Below are 16,171 nucleotides of genomic sequence, written 5' to 3'. Positions count from 1 at the left end.
AACCCTAACACTATCCTGGGCAGAGCTGTAACCCTAACACTAACCCTAACCCTAACCCTAACTCTAACCCTAACCCTAACACTATCCTGAAAAGAGCCCTAACCCTAACCCTAACCCTGACCCTAACCCTAACCCTAACAGTATATTTCAACTACAAGAACAAACAATGACCAACATTCGAAAATCTCACCTAACCCTAACCCTAACAGAGCCATAACCCTAACCCTAACCCTAACCCTAACCCTAACCCTAACCCTAACACTATCCTGGGAAGAGCCATAACACTAACCCTAACCCTAACCATAACCATAACACTATCCTGGGAAGAGCCGTAACCCTAACCCTAACCCTAACCCTAACTCTAACCCTAACCCTAACCCTAACAGTATCCTGGGCAGAGCCATAACCCTAACCCTAACCCTAACCCTCACCCTAACCCTAACCCTAACCCACACCCTACTCTGTGGTGTGACTGTGGGTGTGTCCCTTAAAGATTCTTTAAAAATGAAGAGTTTATTCTAGATAATCTTCTAGATCCAGTCGCACTCTAACATTTTCCAAGTATGCATTTAAAGAATGGTACCCTCTATCAATTGCAAGCCTAAAAACCATTCTTTGAGCATAGCAATTAGTGTACATTACAAGCATGTCAAACTCGCGGCCCACAGGCCGCATGTAGCCCACAATGAATATTTTTGTGGCCCAGCCAATGTAACGGTATGTAATAAATGTTTTAATAAAAATTTCATAACTTAATTTTTACAATATCCTGTTATACATAATTATGAATAAGGAACTACAACGTTCATTAATGACTGATTACTATAATCATGTTGTATTCATTTCCCTTACGCACCTTACACGCAGGTGCACCATTTCTCTCCACTAATACTCGCAGCGAATATTTTAGCAGCCGATTGCCACGTCATTAGTCTTGGACTGACTAGTTTGGTGTGGGCAACAGGAAATATTTCACTTTCGGCAAATAGGAAAAATAGGCTTATTTGCATTACGCTTATTAATTTGTGCAGTTATTCAGTGTCTGGTAAGTTAATGTTCAAGAAAAAATACTAATTTTTATTAAAATGTTCTATTATTTTATGTTAACGATTAGTCATTTATTTCAGCCCTTTGTATTCAGCATATCTCTATTGAAATAAACCTACGTTTCTATGAAAATTGAAGCTTTTGTTTTTTTTTGTGGTCCACATAAACTTAAACCTTTTTTATTTGGCCTGTGTTAGCCTTTGAGTTTGACATGCTTGGTGTACAACTTAGCTTGCTACTCAAAGTGTGGTTCCTAGACCATCATCATCACCGTTCTCATCATCTGGGAACTTACTTAGAAATGCTGAATCTCAGGCCTCACCCAGGCCTCGTGGATCAGAATTTTAACAGCATTTTCAGGTGATGTATATCCCATTGACACTTGAGAAGCACTGATTTAGAGAAACACAACTCCTTTTATTTGGCCATATGAAATTCACTGCCTTGATCTCCAAAGTATGTCTTCAGAAACCACCTCAAATCCCATAAAAATTTCTGCGAGAAGGCTCACACTTTGACCATTTTTGTAAAGGGAAACTGAGTCAGAGAATAAAGGGGGCTTGGGGATGATGACGCCGCATAGAGAATGCGATTGGACTGCCGGGCGGTTTCCCAGCTTGTTATACTTAAGACTGGGATTCCCGGTGAAGCCTCGTCAGCCTTTTGACACCTGAGCTGGTCAAACAGTTAGAAAAGTGTGTCACTTGCACAGGACGATGCCCTTGGGAGTTGTCGCAGTTTCTTTGAAATGAGAGGGATCAATTTGTATACTGGTATTTTAAAGAGCTGATTAATGTTGTTCTATTTATTTGGGGCATTTCTGTTCTTTAATTATAAAATTAAACAGCATGGAATGAGGTTGTTGGCCCCACTTGTGCCAAGTTTAACTGATTATGATTCGCTCTGATCTCTTGTTGCGGTGTGGGCTTTAACGTCAAGAACAAACTGTCTTGCTCTCGGACCCGTGAGCCTCCCTTCTGAAGTTGCTGTCATGGTTTTTTTGAAGACAAACCTTTCTTGCTGCTGCCAGGGCCAGCTGCTTATGCACTCACTTTCAAATAGGCTGCCGAGGAGAAAAACATTTGGCCACTAGGTGAACAGATGAACCTGAGCCCCTTCCCCTTCTTCTTCATGTGCTGTGTAGTTTTGCAAGCGATCTTGTCATCATTTGGAGACTCGTATAGCTTATGATTTTAAAAAAGGAAGTGACCCTGTCCCATTTTGCATCCATCTCTGATTCTTAAAGAAACAAGCATGAGCTTTTGCGGTAGAAGCAATGGGCAGTAATACTTGGACAAATTCCCTTTCAAACACTTCTGGCCCAGATGGCAGTTTTGAATGATACATTTCCTAGATGCGATTATGTCAGATTTCTTTCCATTTACCTGTTCCCCCCCTAATCATAATTTTGGGGTATATTTTAAATTATTGCATTTTAAACTTCAGTTTTCTAAGCTATTTTTGAAAAAAGATATTTGGAAGCCAATCCTGTAATTCTTATTGTATAGGTAGTATCAGTTTTCCATTCTTAAATCTTCTAAATAAAATTTCAACATGCTTTTTATCACCTCATCTCTGGTGAAAATTAAAATGCTGCTTAAAATCACACAATGACAATTTTGTGCAGAATATGAAGATTTCACACTACTTGATGCTATTATAAATCATTCACATGGAGTAAGTGTTAAAATGACTAGAATTTAGTAGCTTATGGAATAAAATGTTATTTTTTCACTCTTATCCAAAGAATTCTAGTGCAGGTTGTACATCTTGAGAGATGAGTTTAAATGTTCTGTGTTGATAGAAATGTCCTATATTTGTGTTGTCCAGTGTGGCAGCCACTGGCTGCCTGTGGTCATTGAGCACTTGAATGGTGGCTAGTGCAACTGAGAAACTGATTTCTAAATTTTATTTCATTTTAATTAATGTAAATTTAAATAGCCACATGTGGCTAGTGGCTACAATATTGATCTAGACCAGGGGTTGATAAATTATGATCCATGGGCCAAATACAGCCTCCAGCTTATTTTTGTAGAGAAAGTTGTATTTTTTTAAAAGATTTCTTATAGATTTTTAGAAAGAGAGGAAGGAAGAGAGAGAGAAGAACATTGATGTGAGAGTGAAACATCAATTAGCTGCCTCCTGGGTGCCTTCTACCAGGGATTGAGCCCACCACATAGGTATGTGCCCTGAACAGGAATTGACTTGGCAACCTTTTGGTGTACAGGACAATGCCCAACCAACTGAACCACACTGGCCAAGACTGTAAAGAAAGTGTTATTGGAACATAACTATGCCCACTCATTTAAATGTTGTTTTTAGCTGATTTTGAACTACATCAGCAGAATTGTGTGGGTGCAGAAGAGATGAGTCCACAGAGTCTAAAATATTTACAATCTAGCTCTTTATTGGAAAAAGTTTTTTTTACTCTGGTCTAGAACAGTGTCCAATGGAGTACAATCCATAGAGCATAAAAAAAGCAGTTATGCCAACCCAGAGGTACCTAACCTTGTGCGCAAAGATAAAACTGAGGTCTTGAAAATTATATTATGAGGCTGGTGATTTCTTAATTAGTATTTTTTTCCCCTGTAAACTAGAGTTCATAGTCAGGGGAAAATTTCAGAAAAAACAGTGAAAAGTAAAAGTCATTTTCAATGCATCTATATGTGTGTTTATGTTACAAAACAATTAATATAATTCCATATGTAGTATCCTACAAATTTCATGTTACCTCAATTTAATGCCTTGTCTTGACATTTTAAAGATCTCCAACATTAATCTATATAACTTTCAAGGTTAAAACTCATTTCAATGATTTTTTTTTACTTTCTTACTCACTGAATAATTTTTGCAGTATTTGTGCTCAAATTTAGAAATGAGAGTTTCAAACATTTGCCTAAGTTTGAAGTCTCTAGTAAAGTTTTAAATATATATATATGTGTATGTATATATATATGTGTGTGTGTGTGTATATATATATATGAACTCCTAATTTCAAAGATAAGAATTTTGATAGTATTTCTTATTAGTAATAGTTAAATGTGAGAGAAAATTTGAAGTTGCTATTGACTCCAGGACCTAGGGACAAGCAAAATTAGAAAATGGACATGTATGTGATAAGAGATTGTATTCAAAACTGAAAAAAATTATGCAGGCTCATTTTCTGTATACTGGGAACATGGTGTATCAACTAAGAAAGACAGTGATTCAACCTAATTCTTTGGGCACTGACTTGGCGATGGTTAACAGGACTGTAACATAAATTGAAGATAAGATAGTGTCTTGGTTTATGGTTTCTCTGGGTATCCAATCATACCAGGGTAAAAAGGTAAAATGCAAGGCAATGTGCAAGTAGAACTCACTCAACGTACATTAAAATTAGCCTCTATTGTTGCTAATTTTAACCTGTGCTATGGTGCATAAACCTCAATGAGGCACTTGGTGTGAAGTTCCAGAACAAGAAATGACTCCTGCCTTTCAGGATGGCAACATCAGTTTGATGTATGGGAAAAATGAGACTTGGTGAGAACAGTGAGGATAATGTACAAGGGAAAGGAAGCCCTGCAAAAACTGAATGATAGAAACTCCAGGGGGGGAGGTTCAAATGATAATTATAAACTAAATATATAGAGACCATGCAATGATGGAAATACCGAAAAATTTCCTTTTTCCTCAAAGTCATCCTTGGCCAAAATGTAAAATATTGGCTTAAACTGTATTGGAAAGAGAACCCTCTGAAGTTGAATAAAATGCAACCTACTTGGGAGAGGCCAGAGAATAGATTATGACCAAGGTAGAGAGATGGCTAAACTTGAAGGAGGCAATTAACAGTCTATGTATATTTAACAGGCAATTAGCCTGGTACTTATTTTGTGCCAGAAGGAAGTCATTTTAGTTAACACAAAAGTTGGTTTGTGCAGATTGCTATAAATAACACTTTCCTTTGGCTGCAAATGACTCAACAATGCCCTTCCCAAATCCCATTGTGTCATTAAGAAGTTGTGAGAGAAACTTATCCCAGGCTTCCTGAGGAACCAGGTGAGCAGGTAATGAGGATAATGAATGCTTTCTTTGCGGGTAGGAAGGCCCATGAACAAAATATGGGTTGGCAATGTGAATACATTAGTGTCCTGTGTTTCTGCCTTGGGTAGGTGCTGTGTGATTTTGAGGGACAACCAGAGAGCCTGGTGGGAAGGCCCAGGCCCTGGTGATGTAACCTTGAGCAAGCCATACAACCTTTCTGTAGTTCAGTTTTCTCTATTTTTCTGCCCCACTTATCTCACATGCAATAAGAGGTTACGACAATAAAGAATGTTTTGAAAAGTTTTTAAAAAGTCAAAAACAACAAAATAAACATATACATAGTTAAGAAATCACTATTACTCTAGAGTCAGGTCCAAAGGTGAAAATTAGAATTTTGTGACTTCAGGGGAAGGGAGGAAAGGAGTTGTTACTTAAGACATTCATCCCAGATCTGGTTTAGATTCTTCTGGGAGCCATTTTGGGATAGGGATCCGTTCCATGGATAGCAGAGCCTAGTCATGGAGTGATCACAGAATTTGGTGAATGAATGAGTGAGTGAAGGGACAGAGAGAAGAAGAGCCATATTCCTCCAGAAAAATAGGGACCAGAAGAACAGGGGAAGTTTGGAACAACCAGCTAAGACCACCTTAACCCAGAGATTTGGTGTGATTACAGACTGTGCTAGGGCTGGTGCTTTCCTCTCTGTTGGATGTAATCAAGCAATCCAAGATCAGAACAGCAGGCCACCGGACACTTACCACTGGTAGTCTCACTTGAAGAAAGTTTTTTAAAAAGGTCAAAAAAACAAAAATGTGTCCTGACATTTTCTTTCCTTGTAGCAACATTTACTCCTGTGTTTTGATTATCCCATTTGCTGCACTGCCCTGAATAAAGTGTACAATGAGGGCATCATCAGAAAATCCATAAGATAAAAAAAAGGTCTTGGATAAGAACTTCTCCTCTGGTGAGCAGAATAATTCTCAGTTTTTGGTAGAGGAAGTTGAAGAGAAATCTGATTTTATTCAATAAACCCTAAACCATAATCCAATAACGCACAATGACTGGATTAGGTCGTAGGGGCCCAGGACCTAAATGGTTTTGCAATTAAGGGCTCACTATCTTTCAGTTATCAACATCTCTTGGGAAAATTGTAAAAATTTATTGAGTCCATTGCATCAATTTATTTCTGGAAGTATCGTATTTAACTTATGAGACTGTCAGCAGAACCATTCATAATTCATCCAAAATACGTTCAAGTCATGATAACTAGCATTCCCTTGATGTTGAACTACTCTTAAATTACAAAGATTGACATTTCTAGCATGCAGAGAGATTATTTTCTTAATGTCATTGTTGTTTATATATTTATGTTCTATCAAGTTCAAAGACTTGTGAAGCCATCGATGCTGAGACACTGTTATTGAGCACTTAGCATATGCCCCGAATTTCATGTCCTTATCTCTTTTAATCCTCATAGCAGCTTTAAGAGATAGGCATTATTATTCACATTTTACAGATGAAAAAACTGGTTTCAGAAAGGGGAAGCACCTTGCCTAATTTCACACCGTGAAGAAGTGATGGCATTGCAACTCCAACAAAGCTTTATCTGACTCTCAACACATGCTTCTATCCAGGGAACCATGCTTCTCCCTAATGAGGAAATTGGTATTATATTAGTTTGCTAAGGCTACCATTACAAAATACCACTGACAAGGTAATTTAAACAACAGAAATTTATTGTCTCACAGCTCTGGAGGCCAGAAGCCCAAAATTAAGGTATTGGCGGGGTTGGTTCCTTCTGACTGTAAAGGAAGGGTCAGTTCCAGGACTCTCGTCTTGGCTTGTAGGTGGCCATCTTCTCCTTATATCTTCACGTCATTTTCCCTTCTCATAAGGACACCAGCCATATTTATTAGACCCTAAGAACCTCTATAAAGACCCTAACTCTAAACAGATCACATTCTAAGGTATGGAGGCTAGGAGTTCAATATAAGAATTCCAGAGAGGACACAATTCAGCCCTTAAAGATATGCTGTTAATTTGTTTTGAGCTTGCACTACTATTTACTTTAGGGATGTGGCCTCTGAGTCCTTCTGACTGGAATTTCAGTAGCCGAGTCAGAGTTTGAGCTGTGTCTGATTGTATTTATCCTCTTTGAGGCTGAACTTGGAAGGGCTACCTGACAGTGAAGGCTGTAGCATGGGACGAGGGCTGCCTTTTGCATTAGTGTGCAAAGGGATACATTGACTAAGTCTAAGTTAGACTTAGGTAGTTTAGTTTATCGACTCTCTGACTCACTCACTGCTCCTTCCTGCCTCAAAGACCTATTTAGAGATTCATTGAATAAAGACTGCAACATGATCGGGTAGTTTGGAATTGGAGGCAGTGACTCATATTCTTCCCAGTACCTGGTATAAATTGTAAATGATGGCCAGTAAATTGATGCTTTTGCATCTCTATGTGGAGGGAACATTTTATTTTGATTGGATTTGAATGAAAACAACGAAGGACCTGGAACAGGCTATGGTGTTTGTGTGTGAGTATGGGTGTTTGTGGCACAGGGAGAATGTGTTTGAGATGGATAAGTTGAGAACACAAAGGTAAAGAGTGATAAAAGAGGGAGATCAAGCCTTAGTTGGGGTGGAGGATGTGGGAGAAAACCCATTGTAGTGGTTCTCAACCTTCCTAATGCCGCGACCCTTTAATACAGTTCCTCATGTTGTGGTGACCCCCAATTTCATTGTTACAAATTGAACATCATTAAAGCATAGTGATTAATAACAAAAACAATATGTAATTATATATGTGTTTTCCGATGGTCTTACTCGACCCCTGTGAAAGGGTCGTTTGACCCCCAAAGGGGTCGCGACCCACAGGTTGAGAAACGCTACATAAGAGGACCATCAAAGACCATCTTTGTTGGCCATACTGACGTTTTCAGACACAGAACTCTACATTTAAATATCTGAGAACAGTGACGGACTCTCAGAGGATGGATATTTTAACTTGGCTTCTTTCCTCATTTTCTTAAGGATAGACCTTTGGAACATTCTAAGTCTCAATTCTATTTTGCCAATGCCTCTTTCCAGTCTCAGGTCTTGCAAAATATTGTGATGAAGGGTCCATCTATATCTGTTTTAGAAATGGACATGCATCTCAATAGTGGCTGTCTCACCTTTGCCTTCCCACAGGACTTGAGTTCTAGAGGAGTCAGCTGAGTATCATGCAACTCACTCAATCACTTATTAAATTCTCAAAACACAAGCAGATTGTGTCTGATAGTCAGATAATAATCACAGCTGTTTGTTGAGGACAGAGCTGTCTTAGTTATCCCATGGGGATACAGTGCAAAGGGAGGAAAATTCTGCTTTATCCTATTTTTAGAATCTTCTTGCTCTTGTGGATGGCTCTTGCTCACAATGGCTCTTGTTTGAGCCTTACATGGGATATGGAACCTGATAGGTATCTAGATTGTTTATGTTTGTTAGGTAAAAGACATCCATATCCCTAAAGAAAATCTTATTCTGCCTCCGTGCAATTCTGCTCTTACCTAAGAGCATAAAAGCTACACTCTTATAAAGAGAAATCTCTATTGTCTGATCTCTATGTCAGCTGAGTTCAGGGTGAGACGAGATTTCAGCCTTTTCCTCTGTCATAGGCTTTTCAGAATGATGCATTAATGGATACAGAGACACTTTTACATGGTTGGAGAATTGTTCTCACAAAAGGACAAGATGTAATGTTCCTCGTAAAAGTCAGTCTAGTCTTTAGTATGAAGCCTGCCAACACTAAGCTTCTCACAGTGTCCCCATGTACACCTTTCTAGCTTGCATTCTCCCTGAGGTGCTGTCTCTTTGCAGTTCACTGTTTTTTCCTGGTTATGTATGCCCTGGGGTTTATTTATTTATTTCTTTTTAAAAGAACGGTAACTCCTGAATGGAAACAATGGTATCTTTCTAACATACTTGGGTTTGTATTTTTCGACAGTGTGGTAGCAATGTACAAGCATCTTGACTACTTATTAACATTCAGGAAAAAGTATTTAAAAAGCTGCTGGAATTGAGTTTGAAACTCTGTGGATTGATTGTGCAAGATAATTAGCCATCCATCTGCCTTAGAAATGCTAAAAAGAACAGAGGAGACGAGATTAATATCCAATTCTTTCTGAAAGAAAATTAGGAAAGAAAAGGACCCAAAGAGAGGTTTCCACCAGCCTTGGAGGCTGGACTGAGCCCAGGAACTGACACCAGAACCTTGGGTCTGCAGGAAACACGGAAGGGCTATGGTCAGCAGCCTGCTGTGCGATGAAAGTTTCCTTTGCTCATCTTCACGCTTTTTGAAGGACAGAGGACAGAGTAGCACTGGGGCTGCCTATGTACTAGCCTGAGAGCTAGAATAAGGTCAGTGCTGGGATAGTGAGAAGCCTGTGTCTTTGATATAGGACAAGACAAGGACCGAGTATATTCATTGTCTATTGCTACGTAAAAAGCTATCTCAAAATTGAGTTTCTTAAATCAACAAACAGTTACTATTTCACAAGTTCTGTGCATCAGGAATCTTGGTGCAGCTTAGCTGGGTAACTGTGTCTCTAGGTCTCTCCTAAAGTTGCAATGTAGGTGTCAGCTGGGCCTGCAGTCTCATGGGAAGGCTTGACTGAAGAGGCATCTGCTTCCCAGCTCACTCATGGGATTGTTCGCAGGGTTTCTCAGTTTCTCATTCGCTGTTGCACTGAGGTCTGTTTCTTGCTGGTTGCTGGCCAAAGATTTCCCTCAGTTTCTTGCCTCTCCAGAGAGCAGCTGGCTTTCTCATGAGCAAATGAGAGAACAAGAGAGGGTGTCCAAGGTGGAAGCAAGTGTTTTTCTAACCTGATCTCACAAAATAATATCCTATCACTTCTACCATACTGTTTCTTTGTTTGTTTTTTAAAGTGAAGGTGTAAGTCTAGCCAAGACTCAAAGATCATGAGGGGGCACTTTAGAGGATTCCCACCATATCAAGGCAGAACAAGATGGGCATAGAAAAGACCAGGTCACATGAACAGAAAGGTGGAGAATCCAAAGCCTAATAATGAAAAACTAACTTATAGGAGTTTGAGCTTCAAAACAGACAGCTAGGAAGGAAAGACATGAGACAATGAGACATTATGAGCTAGAATAAATTATACCAAACTCAGAGGGCAAAGCATGGTCTTATACATCTTTATATTTACAAGAAAGCTAAGTAAGTACTATGTCTTATAAATATTTGTTGAGTGCATGAAACAGAGCATTTCATACCTTTTCTGATAGTGATTGATCTTTCTGGTTCTTATAATGGTTTAAAGAATTTGAATTCTTTTTATTTATTTTTTCATCACCATTTATACCCTCTACACCCTCTGCCACCTCTACCTGTCCATCCTCTCCTCCCCTGCACCCCCCTTTTCTGCCCTCCCACCAACCTCCTTTGCCCTGGCAATCCCCACACTATGGTTCATGTCCATGAGTTCTCTCTTTTTTTTTGTTTTTTCTTTTTTTGCTCACTCCCTCCACACAACAGCCCCCCAAGCTGCCTGCCTGCTATCTATCTATGAATCAGTCTCTATTTTGCTTGGTAGTTCAATTTGTTCATTAAATTCCACATATGAGTGAAATCATATGGTACTTGAAAGAATTTGAATTTCTTATACAGTAAACCCAGATAGAATCAGTGTTTATGTCATTGGAAGGGTGACTATATATGTTGTACATAGATTTTGCCAATGTTTACTTTTGAGAGTGAAAGGGGGTGCTATTAATGGCAAGGTCAACAGATGTGCACTAAGGTCTCCCAGGAAACTTGGATATATAGTCATCCTAGCTGTTTCCCAAATTCCCTCAAGGCATCCAAGGACCTGGGACAGTGCTTTGGGGAAGACCTAAGAATCCTGGGCCAGAGAAGCTGCTGAGAGGATCCTCTTCCTCCCCTCTGGTCCCAGTTACCTTATTTTTAGAATCAGAAAGAGTGAGACAATCAATGTCCCCTTTTCACCTGGAAATTGACCATTACATTTTCCAGCACTCTGGAGATTAATGTAATTTTTTGGGTCTCCTGGGTACAGTGGGTAACTGGACTATCAGTCCATAAGTGATTGTGTGGATGAACAACTCTTCTAATCCAAACTCAAATTCTGACTTTGAAAACCACTTTACCAACTGACTCTCCCTTTTCTTTTCTGTCTAAAATTTGAAGGAAATCTCCTTTCTCTGCAAATGAAAGTAAAGAGCTCATCTTCTAGAGTGATGACAATATAGATTCTAACTGGCTTTATATATTTTGTAAATAAAAGATATGGATTAAACTAGAAGCCTGTTGCATGAAGATTCATGCAGTAGGCCTTCCTTCCCCTGGCTGCTGGCACCGGTTTTCCTCTGGCACCTGGGACCCAGGCCTTTGTCTGGCTGTAGCGGAGAAGCCAAGCCTCTTCAGTCTTCAGTCTTCAGTCTTCAGTCTTCACTCTGGCCGGAGCCTTCAGTCTTGGATATGGCCTGCGTATGCAAATTAACCGCCATCTTTGTTGGGTTAATTTGCATAGTTGCTCTGATTGGCTGGTAGGCGTAGCAGAGTGACACCAATTTGCATGTTTCTCTTTTATTAGTGTAGATGATTATTCACCTTCAGCATTCATCACAATATTTACAAAGAGACCAAGATTCTCCTTTCAATATCAATACTTTTTAATGATGAATCACTGAAAGCTGTGGGGTTGCTTTTCAGGCTAAGGGCCTTGTCTTATGCCAGAACTGCCCCTGAAAAGGCAAAAGCATCATGTGAGTAAACCATCATAACTAACTAGACAATAATAATATAGATTGTAGAATTGAGGAGAAACTACTCTCTGATGACATAAGGACCAGTTCCCTGAACCATTTTATTTTAGTTGGTCAGTAGCTTCTAGAATTTCCTGGAGATCTCCGAGGTTGAATTTGGATATATATCTTGTAAGTAAAAGATCTCTTTCCCTCACCCTGAGCCAGCATGCCTTACCAAGGGGGAAAATAGCCTCACATGCCCATCTTAACCTTTCTCCTTAGCCAAAGGTATGAAATTATATATTGCACGACTGATCTAACTCCATTGATATTTCTAGGAAAAGTCCATCTTGTTTATAAAGTTGGAAGGAAAGATGGAAACTGTGGAGAAAACAATAGATTTTTTTATGGTATGGTCATGGCAAAATGACAAATTTTACAGTTTATCTCATATAATGGAAACAGACTTTTGGATAGAGATTCTTTAATAGAGTAATTTCTTTTATGCACAGATAGCTAAATGGTACTTATTTAATGAATTCAAAAAAGTAACTATTTAACCCATAATGTTGTGTGCAATGCAGTCATGGAGGGGAAAACAATGGGCTGAAATATGCAAAGCTTCCCTTGGAAAAAGTTCTGCTGGATTTGGTAAATTTCTTTTGACATGCATCAGGGGTCGAATTTCCATGGCAGGCTCAGAATTTCACAGCTTTTGTGCCTTGTGACATTCTGATTTATGTGGATATTAAAAAGGGATGACATATCAGACCAGAAGAGCATGGTCACAGAATGACTGTGCTACAATTGAAATTGAAAATGCTTCTTTCTTTCTGAGGCTCCATAGAAATCCCTATGGTGTAAACACACCATATTTGTGTCTTAACCATGCCACAGGGCTTTGTCAGTTTTTTCTCAATGGACCTAAAGAAAATCCATCTTGGAGAGTAGGCTTGCAGTAGGCACAGAGCTTGTCCTCCATTTCTTTGCAGGAGGGATTCTTGAAGAGTGGATGTAACAGGGTATGGTGGAGAAGAGCAAGGCATAGCTATTGAGGCAGAGAATGGGATTTAGACCCAGCCTTGCTCTTTCTGTAAACAGAGAACAATAATTAAACCTACCCCATAGATGTAAAAACACAAAAAGGCACAGGTGTGATGTTATCAGTAGTTGTTATTAACAGAGCATTCAGGGGGCATCCTCCAGATGGCCTTTTGGAGTATTAATATTTGCAAGATAACAATACTTGCTCTTTGTTCTTAGACTTAAAACTTTTATCACATCAAAAGGAGAAAAAGTATTTTCATTAATACTTCTATTTTTTTTGTGGGGGTAGAAAGTGGAGATGGGAAAGATTGAGGGAGTCAATAGAGACTTTCACTGTTATGGGCATTCCTGTGGATTAAAAATCATTCAGAGAGCTGTTGCTTACTTTGGAATTGATGCAATGTTTTCCCAATTTGCAGGCAGCTAGGGCTGATGTTGGAGGAGCCTTCATTACTTCCTGTACTTGGGAGGAAGGGGGAGTTAAACCCACTCCATTATCTTCAAAAATGCTTTTTTAAAATGCACTTTCAAAAACTTCTCCTCCAAGATGGTAAACAATAAAATAATTGACCATCACCCAATGAAAGGCCAATTACTAGTCTTCCTCACCCTCCCAGTTCAACTCTCGGTGTCCTTCATCTGTGACATTGGTCTTGCCTACCTCCTGAGCCAGTTCTGACCAGCAGAAGTCTCACTTCACCAGTGGGAGCCAGACATCCATTGAGAGCTTTATGCTGGCCAGATCCAATCATAACACTAGGATCCTTCACTTTCTCTGCTAGTTCTCCAGTTTCTTGTTGGCACCACTGGGGGGCCGGCTCCTGACTTTCATGCCTCTCAACTTCTGGCTCCAGTCCTGAACTCCAGTGTTGCCATCTGATTTAAAGCCTTGTGTGCTGCTGGCCTTGTGATGCTAACTACACATAATGGCTCTTTGGGATTTCACATATTGATACCTTTCTGTTCTAATTTGAGTTTGGCCTTTCCCCTCACCCTCTTTGTAAGACACTGAGCACTAGGTAAGAGTTAGTCTTCTTTGCACCTGGGCAGTTTGTTCACCTCTATCTAGCATGGTCCTGGTTTTCTCTTCATTTTAACTTTTACTTCAGAAGTCCTAGCACGCCTCATGCTTGAGAATGTCCTAATGACTGGTGAATATGAACAATGAGAATGAAGTCCTGTTCTTCATAGAGAGACACAGGATTAGCTATAAGCTAATTAGCTGGAACATTAAAGTAGCAGCTTGAGCATAGTGGAAGGTATGTGAACTTTGGGTCAGACAGGCTTTGGTTCAAATCCTACTCAGCTTTGAGCAGGTCACCTCGTCTCTTTCAGCCATTTCCTTACCCTCAGGTGTTGATAGGATACTACATTTTCAGGATTGTCTTAAGGATTAAATGAGACCATCCATGCAGATTTGTAAATTAACTGTCACATAGTAAATACACAGCTAATATTAGGTATTCCCATTATCACTATTACCATAATAATAACTCATTACTGCTGAAAAGAACTTAGACACCTAACACCACCTTCTTAATAAGGTTTCTAAATAGGATTTCTAAATAATCCCAGCCAAGGAGCAGGGACCCATGGAAGGTTTTCATAAAGAATCACAATATTAAAATATTTAGTAAAATTTATTAAATCTTTCTTGAAGGAGAATAACTTTTTAATTTATGGGGCAAAAACTCATTGGAATATTTTAGTTGAAACATGTCAACAAGTTTCAATGAATACATGAAGAAAGATTAGAGACTACACTATGGCATCAAATGATGAATTCTAACTAAAAGTCACCAGATGTTCAACAAATCAGTGATTCATTGAAAAGACTGTCCTATTATGTTGGCACTATTGTTCATCTAGACTTAATAAACTAGTCACAGAATAAAGGTTTAATGTGTGTAATTTATCTTTGAGACACCTCTGTGTCTAATAAGTACATAATGTCTGGGCCCTTAATGGTAGAGATATTTGCCCTCAAAAAGTAGACAGGTTGCTGTAATAACTACTAAAGGAATATGAGACATAAAGAGAAATGGGAACCCTATCAATCTGGCAGAAACATCTGGCAAGGACATGATGGAACAGGAGTGAGGTGGGGGTGGCCAAGTTTTCACAGCCTCATTACCAGCTCTATTGAGGAGAGAACTCAGTATTTGAAAATATTGGCATCCTTGCAGCTGAAATGAATGGCTTGACTTGGCCACTCTCAGTCAAATGATGTCAGCAAAGGAAGAGACATGACTCTGGGAGAGTCGGACTTTCTGTGAATTGAGAATAAAATGTGAAATCATTCAAAGTTTTTGATATGTCACAGTATATTTGAATGCCTACTTCAGAGACATGCCATTACTTCTCTCATTAATTAAAGAAAACCTAGCATACTTACACAATCAATAGATCTCAATGTGGATGTTATAAAACATACATGTACAGATTAAAAATAATAATAAAGTAAAAACATTTGTACTAGTATCTTAGAAGCTTCCCTGTGAGATCTGTAGTCTGACAAAATCTGTTTTGTTGGCCCACTGCAATGAGGGAAACCACAGACCAAATATCATTAGGTGTCTCACCAAACAAATAGAGGAATTATATCATTGGAGGGAAGGATGGAGTTTAGTGTCAAAGCAAACTCAGGCTTGTTAAGGAAACACAAGGTTCCTGTTTCATTGGAACCTAAGCAGTTGAGATATACACAGAATACTGAGTCCAGAAGCTCCTTATATGAAACTCTGCATCAATTGTGCATCAAAAATGCTTCTCTGTCAAAGTGACTTAGGGTCTTAGGCAAGAGTTTCATTCCTATGGATAAAGTGTCAAACAGCGAAGTCTCTGATAGTCTATGATTTTAGAATATAAAATTTCTCTAAATGATGTGGTAAGCTCATTAGTGATGCAGAAAAATTAAGCAGGGAGGAGGGATAGTAAATTATGGTGAGGAGGTTTCATTTAAAATAGTGTAGTCAGGTAAATCATCATATTTGAACAACGATGTGAAGGCAGCAAAGGAATGAGCCACATTGATGTCATGGGGAAGAGCATTCCAGAAAAGTGAGAGTGGTTAGTGGTTTGACAGAACCACTTGAGTGGCTGTGTTGAGAGTAGCCGCAAGAAGGACAAGAGTAGAAGCTCGAAGACCAGTAGGAGGCTGCTGCAGTGATCCAGGTGAGAGATTGAAATGCCTTGGACCTGAGTAGGTAATAGGAGAGGTGATGAGAAATGGTCAGATTCTGGATAAATGTTGAAAAGCTGACAGGGTTATAATTCTCTGTGTC

Source organism: Myotis lucifugus, unplaced genomic scaffold (assembly GCF_000147115.1).
Source record: "Myotis lucifugus unplaced genomic scaffold, Myoluc2.0 scaffold_363, whole genome shotgun sequence".
Classification (NCBI taxonomy): Eukaryota; Metazoa; Chordata; class Mammalia; order Chiroptera; family Vespertilionidae; genus Myotis; species Myotis lucifugus.
This window is presented reverse-complemented; position numbering follows the sequence as displayed.